At 44.3% G+C, this 19,900-nt stretch overlaps 1 pseudogene; it reads left to right on the top strand.

Annotated features, from left to right (window-relative positions):
* The first annotated feature begins 3,686 nt into the window (after positions 1-3,686).
* On the top strand, positions 3,687-17,362 carry LOC135535881 (E3 ubiquitin-protein ligase SH3RF2-like; annotated as a pseudogene).
* The last annotated feature ends 2,538 nt before the right edge of the window (positions 17,363-19,900 follow it).

Genomic DNA, 19,900 nt, shown 5'->3' on the forward strand with positions numbered 1-19,900 from the left:
AGCTGTTAAATTCTATAACCACCTAAAAGGAAGCGATTCCCAAACCTTCCACAACAAAGCCATCACCTACAGAGAGATGAACCTGGAGAAGAGTCCCCTAAGCAAGCTGGTCCTGGGGCTCTGTTCACAAACACAAACACACCCTACAGAGCCCCATGACAGCAGCACAATTAGACCCAACCAAATCATGAGAAAACAAAAAGATAATTACTTGACACATTGGAAAGAATTAACAAAAAACAGAGCAAACTAGAATGCTATTTGGCCCTACACAGAGAGTACACAGCGGCAGAATACCTGACCACTGTGACTGACCCAAAATTAAGGAAAGCTTTGACTATGTACAGACTCAGCGAGCATAGCCTTGCTATTGAGAAAGGCCGCCGTAGGCAGACATGGCTCTCAAGAGAAGACAGGCTATGTGCTCACTGCCCACAAAATGAGGTGGAAACTGAGCTGCACTTCCTAACCTCCTGCCCAATGTATGACCATATTAGAGAGACATATTTCCCTCAGATTACACAGATCCACAAAGAATTCGAAAACAAATCCAATTTTGAAAAACTCCCATATCTACTGGGTGAAATTCCACAGTGTGCCATCAGAGCAGCAAGATTTGTGACCTGTTGCCACGAGAAAAGGGCAACCAGTGAGGAACAAACACCATTGTAAATACAACCCATATCTATGCTTATTTATTTTATCTTGTGTCCTTTCAAATTTGTACCTTGTAAAAACACTGTATATATATATATAATATGACATTTTCAATGTCTTTATTGTTTTGAAACTTCTGTATGTGTGATGTCTACTGTTAATTTTTATTGTTTTCCTTACTTGCTTTGGCAATGTTAACACATGTTTCCCATGCCAATAAAGCCCCTTGAATTGAATTGAATTGAGGGAGGGAATGTTAGATAGATGAGGGGGTGAATGATAGATAGATGGAGGGGGTGAATGATAGATAGATGGAGGGAGGGAATGATAGATAGATGGAGGGAGGGAATGATAGATAGATGGAGGGAGGGAATGATAGATAGATGGAGGGAGGGAATGATAGATAGATGGAGGGAGTGAATGATAGATAGATGGAGGGAGTGAATGATAGATAGATGGAGGGAGGGAATGATATATAGATGGAGGGAGGGAATGATAGATAGATGGAGGGAGGGAATGATATATAGATGGAGGGAGGGAATGATAGATAGATAGATAGATAGATAGATAGATAGATAGATAGATAGATAGATAGATAGATAGATAGATAGATAGATAGATAGATGGAGGGAATGATAGATAGATAGAGGGAATGATAGATAGATGGAGGGAGTGAATGATAGATAGATGGAGGGAGGGAATAATATATAGATGGAGGGAGTGAATGATAGATAGATGGAGGGAGGGAATGATATATAGATAGAGGGAGTGAATGATAGATAGATGGAGGGAGTGAATGATAGATAGATGGAGGGAATGATAGATAGATGGAGGGAGTGAATGATAGAGTAGATGGAGGGAGGGAATGATATATAGATGGAGGGAGGGAATGATATATAGATGGAGGGGGCGAATGATTGATAGATGGAGGGAATGATAGATAGATAGATGGAGGGAATGATAGATAGATGTAGGGAGTGAATGATAGATAGATGGAGGGAGGGAATGATATATAGATGGAGGGAGGGAATGATAGATAGATAGATGGAGGGAATGATAGATAGATAGAGGGAATGATAGATAGATGGAGGGAGTGAATGATAGATAGATGGAGGGAGGGAATGATATATAGATGGAGGGAGTGAATGATAGATAGATGGAGGGAGGGAATGATATATAGATGGAGGGAGTGAATGATAGATAGATGGAGGGGGCGAATGATTGATAGATGGAGGGAATGATAGATAGATGGAGGGAGTGAATGATAGATAGATGGAGGGAATGATAGATAGATGGAGGGAGGGAATGATATATAGATGGAGGGAGTGAATGATAGATAGTTGGAGGGAGGGAATGATAGATAGATAGATAGATAGATAGATGGAGGGAATGATAGATAGATGGAGGGGGTGAATGATAGATAGATGGAGGGAGGGAATGATAGATAGATGGAGGGGGTGAATGATAGATAGATGGAGGGAGTGAATGATAGATAGATGGAGGGGGTGAATGATAGATAGATAGATGGAGGGAATGATAGATAGATGGAGGGAATGATAGATAGATGGAGGGAGTGAATGATAGATAGATGGAGGGAATGATAGATAGATGGAGTGAGGGAATGATAGATAGATGGAGGGAGGGAATGATAGATAGATGGAGGGAGGGAATGATAGATAGATGGAGGGAATGATAGATAGATGGAGGGAGTGAATGATAGATAGATGGAGGGAATGATAGATAGATGGAGGGAGGGAATGATAGATAGATGGAGGGAGGGAATGATAGATAGATGGAGGTATTGGAAGATGGAGCATAGTGTATAGGAAACAGCAGGGAAGCCCAGATTTCAATCAGAGTGGTTGGTAGGAGGCCAGGCTTTCCTCAAGCTGATGCGTAGCAGTCTGAAAGGACATTGCATGGTCCTGCTGTGGGTGTGGCCTGGGAGATGGAATACACCTGTGTCCGAAATGGGACCCTATACCCCTATATAGACCAGGGCACTGGTCAAACGTAGTGCACTATGTAGGGTGCAATTTGGTATGGAGACACAGACAGGAAGGGTGCTCAACAATGCTTCCCAGGTGCTCATTTAGCAGAGGTGCATCTGAGAAGAGATGGAGGGCACAACAACCTTGACCTTCCTTGGTGTACCATAAACATCATGTGGACTGCTGGTGCAGCATTAGCTACGCAGCTACGCTAACTCAGGTGCAGTACCTACCGTGTGTTATGTTGTACCTGGGCCCAGATAAAGAAATTAATCCTCTACCTTTTAACCCAAAGTGAAACCGTACAACTACACTATGCTGTATAGCCTTGGTCATTTCAAAGCAGGTTATTCTGACGCGAGTGCTATGCCATCCAAACACACCTGCAGAGATTTAATTTCAAACCTCAGGGCTCTAATACTGAACAAAAATATAAATGCAACCTAGTAGAAAGAGGAGGAGGAGGAGGGTCCAGAGCACCCCTCTGTCTCTCTGTTGATCCCTCATAGGAGGAATAGAAAGAGGAGGAGGAGGAGGGTCCAGAGCACCCCTCTGTCTCTCTGTTGATCCCTCATAGGAGGAGTAGAAAGAGGAGGAGGAGGGGGAGGGTCCAGAGCACCCCTCTGTCTCTCTGTTGATCCCTCATAGGAGGAGTAGAAAGAGGAGGAGGAGGGGGAGGGTCCAGAGCACCCCCCTGTCTCTGTTGATCCCTCATAGGAGGAATAGAAAGAGGAGGAGGAGGGGGAGGGTCCAGAGCACCCCTCTGTCTCTCTGTTGATCCCTCATAGGAGGAGTAGAAAGAGGAGGAGGAGGGGAGGGTCCAGAGCACCCCCCTGTCTCTGTTGATCCCTCATAGGAGGAATAGAAAGAGGAGGAGGAGGAGGGTCCAGAGCACCCCTCTGTCTCTGTTGATCCCTCACATGATGACGATGATGAGTCACTGTAGTCAGTTATATAACAAAACCTCTCATCTCTCTCCTCTCTCCCTCTCTTTCTCTCTCATTCCTGACCTCCCTCTCTTTCTCTCTCATTCCTGATCTCCCTCTCTTTCTCTGTCATTCCTCATCTCCCTCTTTTTCTCTGTCATTCCTCATCTCCCTCTCTCTCTTTATTTCCCACTTTCTCTCCCTCCCGCTCTCATCTCTCTCACTCCCTCTTTCTCTCCCTCCCGCTCTCATCTCTCTCTCACTCCCTCTTTCTCTCCCTCCCTCTCTGATCTGCCTGAGAGCTCCTTCCTCTTCACTGAGCAGGTAATACTCCTTCACATTGCTGTGCCAATAATAGCAGACAAGCCTAGTCCTGCATGCCCTTCCTTCCTTCCTTCCCTCCCACCCAGCTAAACAGAAGGAGGTTGTTGATGTTCCGTGTTTTCTTCCCACCTCAGCACTATTGTTGTGATGTCATGATGTTGATGTTTGTTTTACTTCCTATAATACCATCTTTAACATTGCTGTTTATTTAACGTTAATGTTATACAGTACGGGCGTCATAATCAGAGAATCAACGTTACCAACATGTCAACAACGGCTATAAAATGCTATGAGGCTGTCTGTGGAGAACAGTTTATTTATTGACCTGTTTCTTTGCCAGATCTGATTTGTGTGAGTGCCAGTCATGTTTGGGATGACAACCAAAGGAAGAGGTGTTGGCGTATGAAGCACAAACAAACAGATCTGTGCTAACAGTCTCAAACAGTTTAACAGTTGCTAAGAAGTTACCTGCGGCTAACAGTTGACTTGTTATGTTGCTGGAGATGGTATGAGATTATACCAAGTGGAGAGACAGTAGGAACACCCTGCTAGGCTGTGTTTCTAGAGGTGTGATGCTTATAGCCTGGGTCTGGAACACCCTGCTAGGCTGTGTTTCGAGAGGTGTGATGCTTATAGCCTGGGTCTGGAACACCCTGCTAGGCTGCGTTTCTAGAGGTGTGAGGCTAATAGCCTGGGTCTGGAACACCCTGCTAGGCTGTGTTTCTAGAGGTGTGATGCTAATAGCCTGGGTCTGGAACACCCTGCTAGGCTGTGTTTCTAGAGGTGTGATGCTAATAGCCTGGGTCTGGAACACCCTGCCAGGCTGTGTTTCTAGAGGTGTGATGCTAATAGCCTGGGTCTGGAACACCCTGCTAGGCTGTGTTTCTAGAGGTGTGATGCTAATAGCCTGGGTCTGGAACACCCTGCTAGGCTGTGTTTCTAGAGGTGTGATGCTAATAGCCTGGGTCTGGAACACCCTGCTAGGCTGTGTTTCTAGAGGTGTGATGCTAATAGCCTGGGTCTGGAACACCCTGCTAGGCTGTGTTTCTAGAGGTGTGATACTAATAGCCTGGGTCTGGAACACCCTGCCAGGCTGTTTCTAGAGGTCTGATGCTAATAGCCTGGGTCTGGAACACCCTGCTAGGCTGTGTTTCTAGAGGTGTGATGCTTATAGCCTGGGTCTGGAACACCACTATGTAGTGTTTCTAGAGGTGTGATGCTAATAGCCTGTGTCTGGAACACCACTATGTAGTGTTTACAGAATGACTACACTGTTAACCACAAACCATTACAACAGGAGGAGGAGTAGAGGGAGGAGGTGGAGGAGGAGAAGATAAGAGAGAGAGAGAGGACAAGGAGGAGGAGGAGAGGGAGGAGGAGGAGTGGAGAGAAAAGAGAGAGAGAGGACAGGGAGGAGGAGGAGAGGAGAGGGAAGAAGAGGAGATGGAGGAGGAGGAGGGGAGAGGGAGAGAAGAGAGGACAGGGAGGAGGAGGAGAGGGAGAGAAGAGAGAGGACAGGGAGGAGGAGAGGACAAGGAGGAGGAGGAGAGGGAGAGGAGTGAGAGAGGAGAGGGAGGAGGAGGAGGAGGGGAGGGGAGAGAAGAGAGGGAGGAGGAGGGTAGAGGGAGGAGGAGTAATAGGGCATTGTGAGTAGGGCTGGGCGAAATGGCCTAAAAGTAGTATCTACATTTTTTTCAGAGGTTTGGACGATACACAATATACATCTAGATTTCTTGTTTTCTCTGTACAAATTTAAAAAGGCATAATTCTTAATAGATTTTTCTTTATAAAAAAAAATATGCAGGCCTATTTGTGCAAAACAAATGAACACACACCCACACGTCTATTCTATTGTTTCGGAATTTTGACCACTACCTGTTTGTCATTTGTCATTAATATAATCGTTTTGATTGAAAATGTGTTAATTTGTTGTTATAATTAAAACAGCCCGTGGTTATTTGCTATTGGATTGGCAGAATGACTCATCTACTAACACATTAGCCTACAGTTGGCCTGAACATAACTTTCTTGAATGCACTTTAATTATCCAATGTCACACTGACCGATGGCGAGGTGAAGCCCAAAGCACTGCAGCATTCACATTTGTTGATCCTATTGTACGTCGTCTGAGGTTTTTTCTGTTGTGCCCGCAATCGGTTGAGACACAACTTTAAATATTTTTTATTTATTTCCCCTTTATTTAACTGGTTGGCCAGTTGAGAACAAGTTCTCATTTACAACTGCGACCTGGTCAAGATAGAACAAAGCAGTGCGATACAAACAACACAGAGTTACACATGGGATAAAGAAATGTACAGTCAATAACACAATAGAAAACTCTATATACAGTGTGTGCAAATGTATTACATTTACATTTAACATTTAAGTCATTTAGCAGACGCTCTTATCCAGAGCGACTTACAAATGTATTTAAGATTAGGGAGGTAAGGCAATAAATAGGCCATAGTGGCGAAATAATGACAATTTAGCAATTAAACACTGGAATGATAGATGTGCAGAAGATGAATGTGCAAGTAGAGATACTGGGGAGCAAAAAAATAAATAACGATATGGGGATGAGGTAGTTGGGTGGGCTATTTACAGATGGGCTATGTACAGGTGCAATGATCGGTAAGCTTCTCTGACAGCTGATGCTTAAAGTTAGTGAGGGAGATATGCATCTCCAGCTTCAGTGATTTTTGCAATTTGTTCCAGTCATTGGCAGCAAAGAACTGGAAGGAAAGGCAGCCAAAGGAGGAGTGGACTTTGGGGGTTACACGTAGGCATTTGTAGTTGTCCACATATTATATCTCACTGGTCATCCCAAAAGCCAACACTTCCTTTGGCCGCTTTCCTTCCAGTTCTCTTGCTCCCCAGTATCTCTACTTGCACATCATCATCTGCACATCCATCACACCAGCGTTAATTCTAAATTGTAATTATTTCACCTCTGTGGCCTATTTATTGCCTTACCTCCCTACTCTTCTACATTTGCACACACTGTACATAGATTTTTCTATTGTGTTATTGACTGTACGTTTGTTTATGTGTAACTCTGTTGTTGTTTTTTGTCGCACTGCTTTGCTTTATCTTGGCCAGGTCACAGTTGTAAATGAGAACTTGTTCTCAACTGGCCAACCTGGTTAAATAAAGGTTAAATAAATAAATATAAATAAATAAAAAATGATGGGGTATGGTTCACCTTTATCTCCGGAATGTTCTGGCATTGGCAAACATGCATGTAATTGTTTGTTCAAATCAAAAGGGATGCTGTCAAAGAGTGACTAAATTCAATTACAATGATATCCTTCTTTTAAATTCATACAGGTTTATGTCTGTCTATCTTCCTGTTTCCTGTTTCCTGTCTCTCCCAGGTTCTCTTTCTAGCAGTCCTGCTTTAAAGTCTGCTTTATTTCTCCTTTATACCTCATAAATGCCCTTTTCCACATTTAATGAGGGCATCTTAGTCGTCCTCTGTCAGTTTACATGATATCTTCTCAGTCTTTACTGTTTGAATTCTTCCTCTTTTTCTCTATATAGAGTGAGAGGAAGAACACTATGGCAGTATACATATTTACATCCTGGTCTTCCTCCTCTGTTTTTATAGGGTAAGAGGAAGATGAGTAGTGGTGAAGCTCCTCCCACCATCACCATGGCTCTGATCAACCCCCAGACCCCCTCCGCCTCAGCAGACACCAAACAGTCTTCCACTCAGCAGCTATCCATCAGTGTGTGAGTAAAACTGGAGAAACATTAGAGTAACGTAGTAGTAACATAGTAGTAACTATGGAGTAATACAGTAGTAAAATGGTAGTAACAACCTCCGCTGATACCAAGGAGTACGCCGCCTAGCAACTCCATCAGCTTTTGAACACTGGACTAACACTGGACAAACACTGGACAAACACTGGACAAACACTGGACAAACACTGGACTAACACTGGACTAACACTGGACTAACACTGGACAAACACTGGACAAACACTGGACAAACACTGGACAAACACTGGACTAACACTGGACTAACACTGGACTAACACTGGACTAGTAACAGCTGTAGCCTTGGAGCAACACTGCAGGAACACAGTAGTAATAACCAGAGTAGTAACACCGGAATGGAGTAGCGTGACAGTGGTTCAACACTAGAAATCATACATGACCTGGAAAGGTAATTTATAACATTAGATTTGGAATTTTTCATCTATACAGTGACTTCATTACAGTGTGTCTGTATCTATAGTGACTTCCTTACAGTGTGTCTGCATCTACAGTGACTTCCCTACAGTGTGTCTGCATCTACAGTGACTTCCTTACAGTGTGTCTGCATCTACAGTGACTTCCTTACAGTGTGTCTGTATCTACAGTGACTTCCTTACAGTGTGTCTGTATCTACAGTGACTTCCTTACAGTGTGTCTGTATCTACAGTGACTTCCTTACAGTGTGTCTGTATCTACAGTGACTTCATTACAATGTGTCTGTGTCTACAGTGACTTCATTACAGTGTGTCTGTATCTACAGTGACTTCCTTACAGTGTGTCTGTATCTACAGTGACCTCCTTACAGTGTGTCTGTATCTACAGTGACTTCATTACAATGTGTCTGTGTCTACAGTGACTTCATTACAGTGTGTCTGTCTCTACAGTGACTTCATTACAATGTGTCTGTGTCTACAGTGACTTCATTACAATGTGTCTGTATCTACAGTGACTTCATTACAATGTGTCTGTGTCTACAGTGACTTCATTGCAGTGTGTCTGTCTCTACAGTGACTTCATTACAATGTGTCTGTATCTACAGTGACTTCCTTACAGTGTGTCTGTGTCTACAGTGACTTCATTACAGTGTGTCTGTATCTACAGTGACTTCCTTACAGTGTGTCTGTATCTACAGTGACCTCCTTACAGTGTGTCTGTATCTACAGTGACTTCATTACAATGTGTCTGTGTCTACAGTGACTTCATTACAATGTGTCTGTGTCTACAGTGACTTCATTACAGTGTGTCTGTGTCTACAGTGACTTCATTACAGTGTGTCTGTATCTACAGTGACTTCATTACAGTGTCTGTCTCTACAGTGACTTTGGAAAGTATTCAGACCCCTTGACTTTTTCCACATTTTGTGACTTTACAGCCTTATTCTAAAATTGATTAAATTTTTTCTACACACAATACCCCATAATACCATCTCAATACCACATAATACCATCTCAATACCACATAATACCATCTCAATACCCCATAATACCATCTCAATACCACATAATACCATCTCAATACCTCATAATACCATCTCAATACCCCATAATACCATCTCAATACCCCATAATGACATCACAATACCCCATACACACAATACCCCATAATACCATCTCAATACCCCATACACACAATACCCCATAATACCATCTCAATACCCCATACACACAATACCCCATAATACCATCTCAATACCCCATACACACAATACCCCATAATACCATCTCAATACCCCATAATACCATCTCAATACCCCATAATACCATCTCAATACCCCATAATACCATCTCAATACCCCATACACACAATACCCCATAATACCATCTCAATACCCCATAATACCATCTCAATACCCCATAATACCATCTCAATACCCCATAATACCATCTCAATACCCCATAATACCATCTCAATACCCCATACACACAATACCCCATAATACCATCTCAATACCTCATACACACAATACCCCATAATACCATCTCAATACCCCATACACACAATACCCCATAACACCATCTCAATACCCCATACACACAATACCCCATAATACCATCTCAATAGCCCATAATGACATCACAATACCCCATACACACAATACCCCATAACACCATCTCAATACCCCATACACACAATACCCCATAATACCATCTCAATACCCCATAATACCATCTCAATACCCCATAATACCATCTCAATACCCCATACACACAATACCCCATAATACCATCTCAATACCCCATAATACCATCTCAATACCCCATAATACCATCTCAATACCCCATAATACCATCTCAATACCCCATAATACCATCTCAATACCCCATACACACAATACCCCATAATCCATCTCAATACCCCATAATACCATCTCAATACCCCATAATACCATCTCAATACCCCATACACACAATACCCCATAATACCATCTCAATACCCCATACACACAATACCCCATAATACCATCTCAATACCTCATACACACAATACCCCATAATACCATCTCAATACCCCATACACACAATACCCCATAACACCATCTCAATACCCCATACACACAATACCCCATAATACCATCTCAATAGCCCATAATGACATCACAATACCCCATACACACAATACCCCATAACACCATCTCAATACCCCATACACACAATACCCCATAATACCATCTCAATACCCCATAATACCATCTCAATACCCCATAATACCATCTCAATACCCCATAATACCATCTCAATACCCCATACACACAATACCCCATAATACCATCTCAATACCCCATAATACCATCTCAATACCCCATAATACCATCTCAATACCCCATAATACCATCTCAATACCCCATAATACCATCTCAATACCCCATACACACAATACCCCATAATACCATCTCAATACCCCATAATGACATCACAATACCCCATACACACAATACCCCATAATACCATCTCAATACCCCATACACACAATACCCCATAATACCATCTCAATACCCCATACACACAATACCCCATAATACCATCTCAATACCCCATACACACAATACCCCATAATACCATCTCAATACCCCATAATACCATCTCAATACCCCATAATACCATCTCAATACCCCATAATACCATCTCAATACCCCATACACACAATACCCCATAATACCATCTCAATACCCCATAATACCATCTCAATACCCCATACACACAATACCCCATAATACCATCTCAATACCCCATACTACCATCTCAATACCTCATACACACAATACCCCATAATACCATCTCAATACCCCATACACACAATACCCCATAACACCATCTCAATACCCCATACACACAATACCCCATAATACCATCTCAATAGCCCATAATGACATCACAATACCCCATACACACAATACCCCATAACACCATCTCAATACCCCATACACACAATACCCCATAATACCATCTCAATAATATATCCCATTTAGCAGACGCTTTTGTCCAAAGCGACTTACAAGTCGGCTGGGGCCACTACTTTTACATATGGGTGGCCCTAGCGGGAATCGAACCCACGATGCTTGGCATTGCAAGCGCCATGCTCTACCGACTGAGCCACACAGGACCCCATAATACCATCTCAATACCCCATAATACCATCTCAATACCCCATAATACCATCTCAATACCCCATAATACCATCTCAATACCCCATACACACAATACCCCATAATACCATCTCAATAGCCCATAATACCATCTCAATACCCCATAATACCATCTCAATACCCCATAATACCATCTCAATACCCCATAATACCATCTCAATACCCCATACACACAATACCCCATAATACCATCTCAATACCCCATAATACCATCTCAATACCCCATAATACCATCTCAATACCCCATACACACAATACCCCATAATACCATCTCAATACCCCATACACACAATACCCCATAATACCATCTCAATACCCCATACACACAATACCCCATAACACCATCTCAATAGCCCATAATGACATCACAATACCCCATACACACAATACCCCATAACACCATCTCAATACCCCATACACACAATACCCCATAATACCATCTCAATACCCCAAAATACCATCTCAATACCTCATACACACAATACCCCATAATACCATCTCAATACCCCATACACACAATACCCCATAACACCATCTCAATACCCCATACACACAATACCCCATAATACCATCTCAATACCCCATAATACCATCTCAATACCCCATAATACCATCTCAATACCCCATACAAACAATACCCCATAATACCATCTCAATACCCCATACACACAATACCCCATAATACCATCTCAATACCCCATACACACAATACCCCATAACACCATCTCAATAGCCCATAATGACATCACAATACCCCATACACACAATACCCCATAACACCATCTCAATACCCCATACACACAATACCCCATAATACCATCTCAATAGCCCATAATGACATCACAATACCCCATACACACAATACCCCATAATACCATCTCAATAGCCCATAATGACATCACAATACCCCATACACACAATACCCCATAATACCATCTCAATAGCCCACAATGACATCACAATACCCCACAATGACATCACAATACCCCATAATACCATCACAATAGCCCATAATGACATCACAATACCCCATAATGACATCTCAATAGCCCATAATGACATCACAATACCCCATACACACAATACCCCATAATACCATCTCAATAGCCCATAATTTACATTTACATTTAAGTCATTTAGCAGACGCTCTTATCCAGAGCGACTTACAAATTGGTGAATTCACCTTCTGACATCCAGTGGAACAGCCACTTTACAATAGTGCATCTAAATCATTAAGGATAATGACATCACACTACCCCATAATACCATCTCAATACCCCACAATGACATCACAATACCCCATACACACAATACCCCATAATACCATCTCAATAGCCCATAATGACATCACAATACCCCACAATGACATCACAATACCCCACAATGACATCACAATACCCCATAATGACATCTCAATAGCCCATAATGACATCTCAATACCCCATAATGACAAAGCAAAAATAGTTGTTTATACATTTTTGCGACAAGCTTGGCACACCTGTATTTGGAGAGTTTCTCCCATTCTTCTCTGCAGATCCTCTCAAGGCCACTCAAGGCCATGTCCCAAAGCCACTCCTGCGTTGTCTTGGCTGTGTGCTTAGGGTTGTTGTCCTGTTGGAAGTTGAACCTTTGTGAGCGCTCTGGAGCAGGTTTTCATCAAGGAACACTGTGTACTTGGAGTCTCATAGCAAAGAGTCTGAATACTTATGTAAATAAGGTATTTCTGTTTTTCATTTTTAATAAATGTGCACCAAATTTGTCATTATAGGGTATTGTGTTTAGATTGGTGAGTGGAGAAAATTATTGAATCCATTTTAGAATAAGGTTGTAACGTAACAACATTTTGAAAAAGTGAAGGGGTCTGAATACTTTCCGAATACACTGTATGTGAGATTGTTGTAACCTAACATGTAATCCGTTCTTCAGGTGTGCTGCTCTGTACTCCTACAAGCCCCGTCGTTCTGAGGAACTGGAGTTGAGGAAGGGGGAGATGGTGGGGGTCTATGGGAAGTTTAAGGAGGGCTGGCTCCGAGGCCTCTCTCTACGGACGGGCAAAGTGGGCATCCTCCCCGGCAACTACGTCACACCTGTCCTCAGGTAAGTGGGCATTCTGCCCAGCAACTACGTCACACCTGTCCTCAGGTAAGTGGGCATCATCCCCGGCAACTACGTCACACCTGTCCTCAGGTAAGTGGGCATTCTGCCCGGCAACTACGTCACACCTGTCCTCAGGTAAGTGGGCATTCTGCCCGGAAACTATGTCACACCTGTCCTCGGGTCAGTGGGCACCCTGCCTGGCAACTACGTTACACCTGTCCTCAGGTAAGTGGGCATTCTGCCCGGCAACTACGTCACACCTGTCCTCAGGTAAGTGGGCATTCTGCCCGGCAACTATGTCACACCTGTCCTCAGGTAAGTGGGCATTCTGCCCGGAAACTATGTCACACCTGTCCTCAGGTAAGTGGGCATCCTCCCCGGCAACTATGTCACACCTGTCCTCAGGTAAGTGGGCATTCTGCCCGGCAACTACGTCACACCTGTCCTCAGGTAAGTGGGCATTCTGCCCGGCAACTATGTCACACCTGTCCTCAGGTAAGTGGGCATTCTGCCCGGAAACTATGTCACACCTGTCCTCAGGTAAGTGGGCATCCTCCCCGGCAACTACGTCACACCTGTCCTCAGGTAAGTGGGCATTCTGCCCAGCAACTACGTCACACCTGTCCTCAGGTAAGTGGGCATTCTGCCCGGCAACTACGTCACACCTGTCCTCAGGTAAGTGGGCATTCTGCCCAGCAACTACGTCACACCTGTCCTCAGGTAAGTGGGCATTCTGCCCGGCAACTACGTCACACCTGTCCTCAGGTAAGCGGGAGAGCCATTTCTGCCGGTTTCATTACGCAGACCATGAGAAACGAGTGGCAATTGATATTTGGATTGTAATGCTGTGGTTAAAGTTATCAGAGGGATCAGCCTTTCTGTTAGCTGATGTGGGGGTCATCAGTGACACTACTTTCCTACAGTGGTTCTATCTTTTTTGACTTTCATTTGTGTCATGGACACCTAATTAATTGATTTTGACACCAATATCTATTTATTCCCTGTCTAACACAGAACTTCTGCCAGGCTCTTGGATTCCAAGGCAGTGACAGCAGGCCCTGGCACAGTCTCTGGAAGAAGAACCTCCTCGTCCTCCAAAACGCCAGCGGTGGTTCTAGCTCTCGACAGGGTCAACTCAGATGGCACTAGTTACTCTACTGGACAACGGGTACCGCAGCAGTCTGTTTCCATGGCCACGCAGCCTATGATATCAACAGGCGGCGCCACCAGACAATCCCTGCATGGGGTGAGCTCGGAGGGATGGGACACAGTGAGGAGGGTCTTCCATCGTTCACAGAGAGGTAATAGTGAAGGAAGTTTGTAACTCTACAAAGTTCAATTTTCAGGTGTTGGGTGGTTCCACAGTTCCATAGTGCTGTATTCTCAGTCTCAACCATGTTGGTTGGTTATTATCCTAACATTATGCAGTATTGCCCAGTCAGAGATAGTAAACCTGGAAAGAAGGCTTCTCTATTCAGTATTGCCCAGTCAGAGATAGTAAACCTGGAAAGAAGGCTTCTCTATTCAGTATTGACCAGTCAGAGATATTAAACCTGGAAAGAAGGCTTCTCTATTCAGTATTGACCAGTCAGAGATATTAAACCTGGAAAGAAGGCTTCTCTATTCAGTGTTGACCAGTCAGAGATAGTAAACCTGGAAAGAAGGCTTCTCTATTCAGTATTGACCAGTCAGAGATATTAAACCTGGAAAGAAGGCTTCTCTATTCAGTATTGACCAGTCAGAGATATTAAACCTGGAAAGAAGGCTTCTCTATTCAGTATTGACCAGTCAGAGATAGTAAACCTGGAAAGAAGGCTTCTCTATTCAGTATTGACCAGTCAGAGATATTAAACTCGGAAAGAAGGCTTCTCTATTCAGTATTGACCAGTCAGAGATAGTAAACATGTAAAGAAGGCTTCTCTATTCAGTATTGACCAGTCAGAGATAGTAAACCTGGAAAGAAGGCTTCTCTATTCAGTATTGACCAGTCAGAGATAGTAAACCTGGAAAGAAGGCTTCTCTATTCAGTATTGACCAGTCAGAGATATTAAACATGTAAAGAAGGCTTCTCTATTCAGTATTGACCAGTCAGAGATAGTAAACCTGGAAAGAAGGCTTCTCTATTCAGTATTGACCAGTCAGAGATAGTAAACCTGGAAAGAAGGCTTCTCTATTCAGTATTGACCAGTCAGAGATATTAAACATGTAAAGAAGGCTTCTCTATTCAGTATTGACCAGTCAGAGATATTAAACCTGGAAAGAAGGCTTCTCTATTCAGTATTGACCAGTCAGAGATAGTAAACCTGGAAAGAAGGCTTCTCTATTCAGTATTGACCAGTCAGAGATAGTAAACCTGGAAAGAAGGCTTCTCTATTCAGTATTGACCAGTCAGAGATAGTAAACCTGGAAAGAAGGCTTCTCTATTCAGTGTTGACCAGTCAGAGATAGTAAACCTGGAAAGAAGGCTTCTCTATTCAGTATTGACCAGTCAGAGATAGTAAACCTGGAAAGAAGGCTTCTATTCAGTATTGACCAGTCAGAGATATTAAACCTGGAAAGAAGGCTTCTCTATTCAGTATTGACCAGTCAGAGATAGTAAACCTGTCTATTCTAGTTGATATGTCAGATCGTACAATGTGGAACCCAGAACAGTGCAGTGGAAATTACATTGCGTTGATTTGACAAGGATCCATTTTGAGTGACTTCAAAGTATGTTTCATGTCCTCTCAGGCTCATCTCAGCGGGGAAAACACTACCCCCACACCACCATCTCATCCAGCTCAGCCCTTCAATCCCAGACAAACAGTCAGAGCTCATCCCAGAGCTCGTCCCAATGCAGTAACCACTACCCCCACACTACCACTGCCACCTCAGGCCTTCAGCCCCATTCTCAGTCCCAATCCCACAGCCAGAACTTTAGCCACATCCGGGGCCCTGGCTTCTCCCTGCTCTGCTCAGGAAGAAACAACACATGAGCATCCTGCCCAATCACTACAGATCTCTGGCCTGGATGTCTGAAGGTCAAGTGCCCCTGGTGGTAGATCTATGAAGGACAGGGACACGGCTGCCAGAGAGGTGTTTGATAGGCAGGTGTTGGAGACGAGGCAGGTGTTGGAGTCGAGGCAAGCAGCATCGAATGGTCAGCACTCCATACACTCTATCCTAGTGAGACCAGACGCCCCTCAAGAACAACACAGAGAAGGTAACACGCTCACCTGCCTTCTAGATCTTATTAAGTAGCTTAGAGGGATAGTTGACTGGTCTACTTTGACTTCTATTTTGTTTTTATTTATTTTGAAATTCTCTCTAACCATGATCTCTTTCACGTAGCACATGCTGACTACCACTGTCTGCTATATCCAGCATCAATCATCTTTATTCCTATTCCACTGCTGTATCATAATGTCAACATTGTGTATGTGTTTTATCCCTCAGCCCACCAAGTCAGTGCGGTTCCTGACCCAGCCTGATTCCCCTCCACCACAGCCCAGGACCACCTCCCTGCCCTCGGGTCGCCAGCCTCCCTCCAGTACCCGGCCTGGTCCCCCTCCCTGGAGGTCTGGGCTCCATCACTCACACTGGGGCGAGATGGGCCTGGGATCATACTGAAAGAAGGCAAGGCTCCTGTTCTTAGGAAAGGTCTGGAGACAAACCCCTCCGATGTTCTGACATCCAATCAGAAACCTACCTCTTCATTATCATCATCAGCACCATCTGCGTCAATGCAGTCCAGCAGCCCTAGCAGGTAGGAGAGGAACCAGCACCTCCTTTTTCACAAACTGGCCTGCTTAGTGTCTGGCTTCAGGAAGTAGGATTTCTGTATTCTGTATGTGACGGTGGTCCTCTGTGGCTCACTTGCATCACAAGGGTAGTGAATTCAGGTTCCGCCGGGGCCCCTCCATACGTAAAATATATGCTTGACTATAAGTCTTTTTGAATAAAAGCGTCTGCTAAATGGTAAATAATCTCAGAAAAGAAAGAAAGCCTCCTCTTACTGTCAACTGCAGTGGGAGGACAGTTTTTTGGGGGGCTGCAGTGGGAGGACAGTTTTTTTTGGGGGGCTGCAGTGGGAGGACAGTTTTTGGGGGGGGCTGCAGTGGGAGGACAGTTTTTTTGGGGGGCTGCAGTGGGAGGACAGTTTTTGGGGGGGGCTGCAGTGGGAGGACAGTTTTTTGGGGGGGCTGCAGTGGGAGGACAGTTTTTTTGGGGGGCTGCAGTGGGAGGACAGTTTTTTTGGGGGTGGCTGCAGTGGGAGGACAGTTTTTTTGGGGGGGCTGCAGTGGGCCTAGTGGTTAGAGTTTTGGTTTTGTAACCGAAAGGTTGCAAGATCAAATCCCTGAGCTGACAAGGTTAAAAAATGTTTTATTTTATTTTAAATCTGTTGTTCTGCCCCTGAACAAGGCATTTAACCCACTTTTCCTAGGCTGTCATTGTAAATAAGAATATGTTATTAACTGACTTGCCTAGTTAAATAAAGGTTAAAAAACTGTGTTTATTTTCAGAAAATGTGTAAATATTTGTATGAACATAACAAGATTCAACAACTGATACATTTACTGAACGAGTTCCACAGACATGTGACTAACAGAAATGGAATAATGTGTCCCTGAACAAAGGGGGGTCAACGTCAAAAGTAACAGTCAGTATCTGGTGTGGCCACCAGCTGCATTAAGTACTGCACTGCATCTCCTCTTCATGGACTGCACCAGTTCTTGCTGTGAGATGTTACCCCACTCTTCCACAAAGGCACCTGCAAGTTCCCGGACATTTCACCCTCCGATCCAACAGGTCCCAGATGTGCTCAATGGGATTGAGATCTGGGCTCTTCGCTGGCCATGACAGAACACTGACATTCCTGTCTTGCAGGAAATCACGCATGAGCATGAGCAGTATGGCAGGTGGCATTGTCATACTGGAGGGTCGTATCAAGATGAGCCTGCAGAAAGGATACCACATGAGGGAGGAGGATGTCTTCCCTGTAACGCACAGCGTTGAGATTGCCTGCAATGACAACAAGCTCAGTTCGATGACGCTGTGACACACCGACCCAGACCATGACGGACCCTCCACCTCCAAATCCATCCCGCTACAGAGTACAGGTCTCTGTGTAACACTCATTCCTACGACAATAACCTCGAATCCGACCATCACCCCTGGTGAGACAAAACCACGTCTCGTCAGTTAAGAGTTCTGTCTGGTCCAGCGATGGTGGGTTTGTGCCCAGTGATGTCTGGTGAGGAACTGCCTTACAACAGGCCTACAAGCCCTCAGTCCAGTCTCTGTCAGCCTATTGTGGAGAGTCTGAGGACAGTTTTGGGGGGGGCTGCAGTGGGAGGACAGTTTTTTTTGGGGGGGCTGCAGTGGGAGGACAGTTTTTTTGGGGGGCTGCAGTGGGAGGACAGTTTTTTTGGGGGGCTGCAGTGGGAGGACAGTTTTTTGGGGGGCTGCAGTGGGAGGACAGTTTTTTTGGGGGGGCTGCAGTGGGAGGACAGTTTTTGGGGGGCTGCAGTGGGAGGACAGTTTTTTTGGGGGTGGCTGCAGTGGGAGGACAGTTTTTTTGGGGGGCTGCAGTGGGCCTAGTGGTTAGGAGTTTTGGTTTTGTAACCGAAAGGTTGCAAGATCAAATCCCTGAGCTGACAAGGTTAAAAAATGTTTTATTTTATTTTAAATCTGTTGTTCTGCCCCTGAACAAGGCATTTAACCCACTTTTCCTAGGCTGTCATTGTAAATAAGAATATGTTATTAACTGACTTGCCTAGTTAAATAAAGGTTAAAAAACTGTGTTTATTTTCAGAAAATGTGTAAATATTTGTATGAACATAACAAGATTCAACAACTGATACATTTACTGAACGAGTTCCACAGACATGTGACTAACAGAAATGGAATAATGTGTCCCTGAACAAAGGGGGTCAACGTCAAAAGTAACAGTCAGTATCTGGTGTGGCCACCAGCTGCATTAAGTACTGCACTGCATCTCCTCTTCATGGACTGCACCAGTTCTTGCTGTGAGATGTTACCCCACTCTTCCACAAAGGCACCTGCAAGTTCCCGGACATTTCACCCTCCGATCCAACAGGTCCCAGATGTGCTCAATGGGATTGAGATCTGGGCTCTTCGCTGGCCATGACAGAACACTGACATTCCTGTCTTGCAGGAAATCACGCATGAGCATGAGCAGTATGGCAGGTGGCATTGTCATACTGGAGGGTCGTATCAAGATGAGCCTGCAGAAAGGATACCACATGAGGGAGGAGGATGTCTTCCCTGTAACGCACAGCGTTGAGATTGCCTGCAATGACAACAAGCTCAGTTCGATGACGCTGTGACACACCGACCCAGACCATGACGGACCCTCCACCTCCAAATCCATCCCGCTACAGAGTACAGGTCTCTGTGTAACACTCATTCCTACGACAATAACCTCGGGAATCCGACCATCACCCTGGTGAGACAAAACCACGTCTCGTCAGTTAAGAGTTCTGTCTGGTCCAGCGATGGTG

This window comes from Oncorhynchus masou, unplaced genomic scaffold (genome assembly GCF_036934945.1).
Source record: "Oncorhynchus masou masou isolate Uvic2021 unplaced genomic scaffold, UVic_Omas_1.1 unplaced_scaffold_5266, whole genome shotgun sequence".
Taxonomy (NCBI): Eukaryota; Metazoa; Chordata; class Actinopteri; order Salmoniformes; family Salmonidae; genus Oncorhynchus; species Oncorhynchus masou.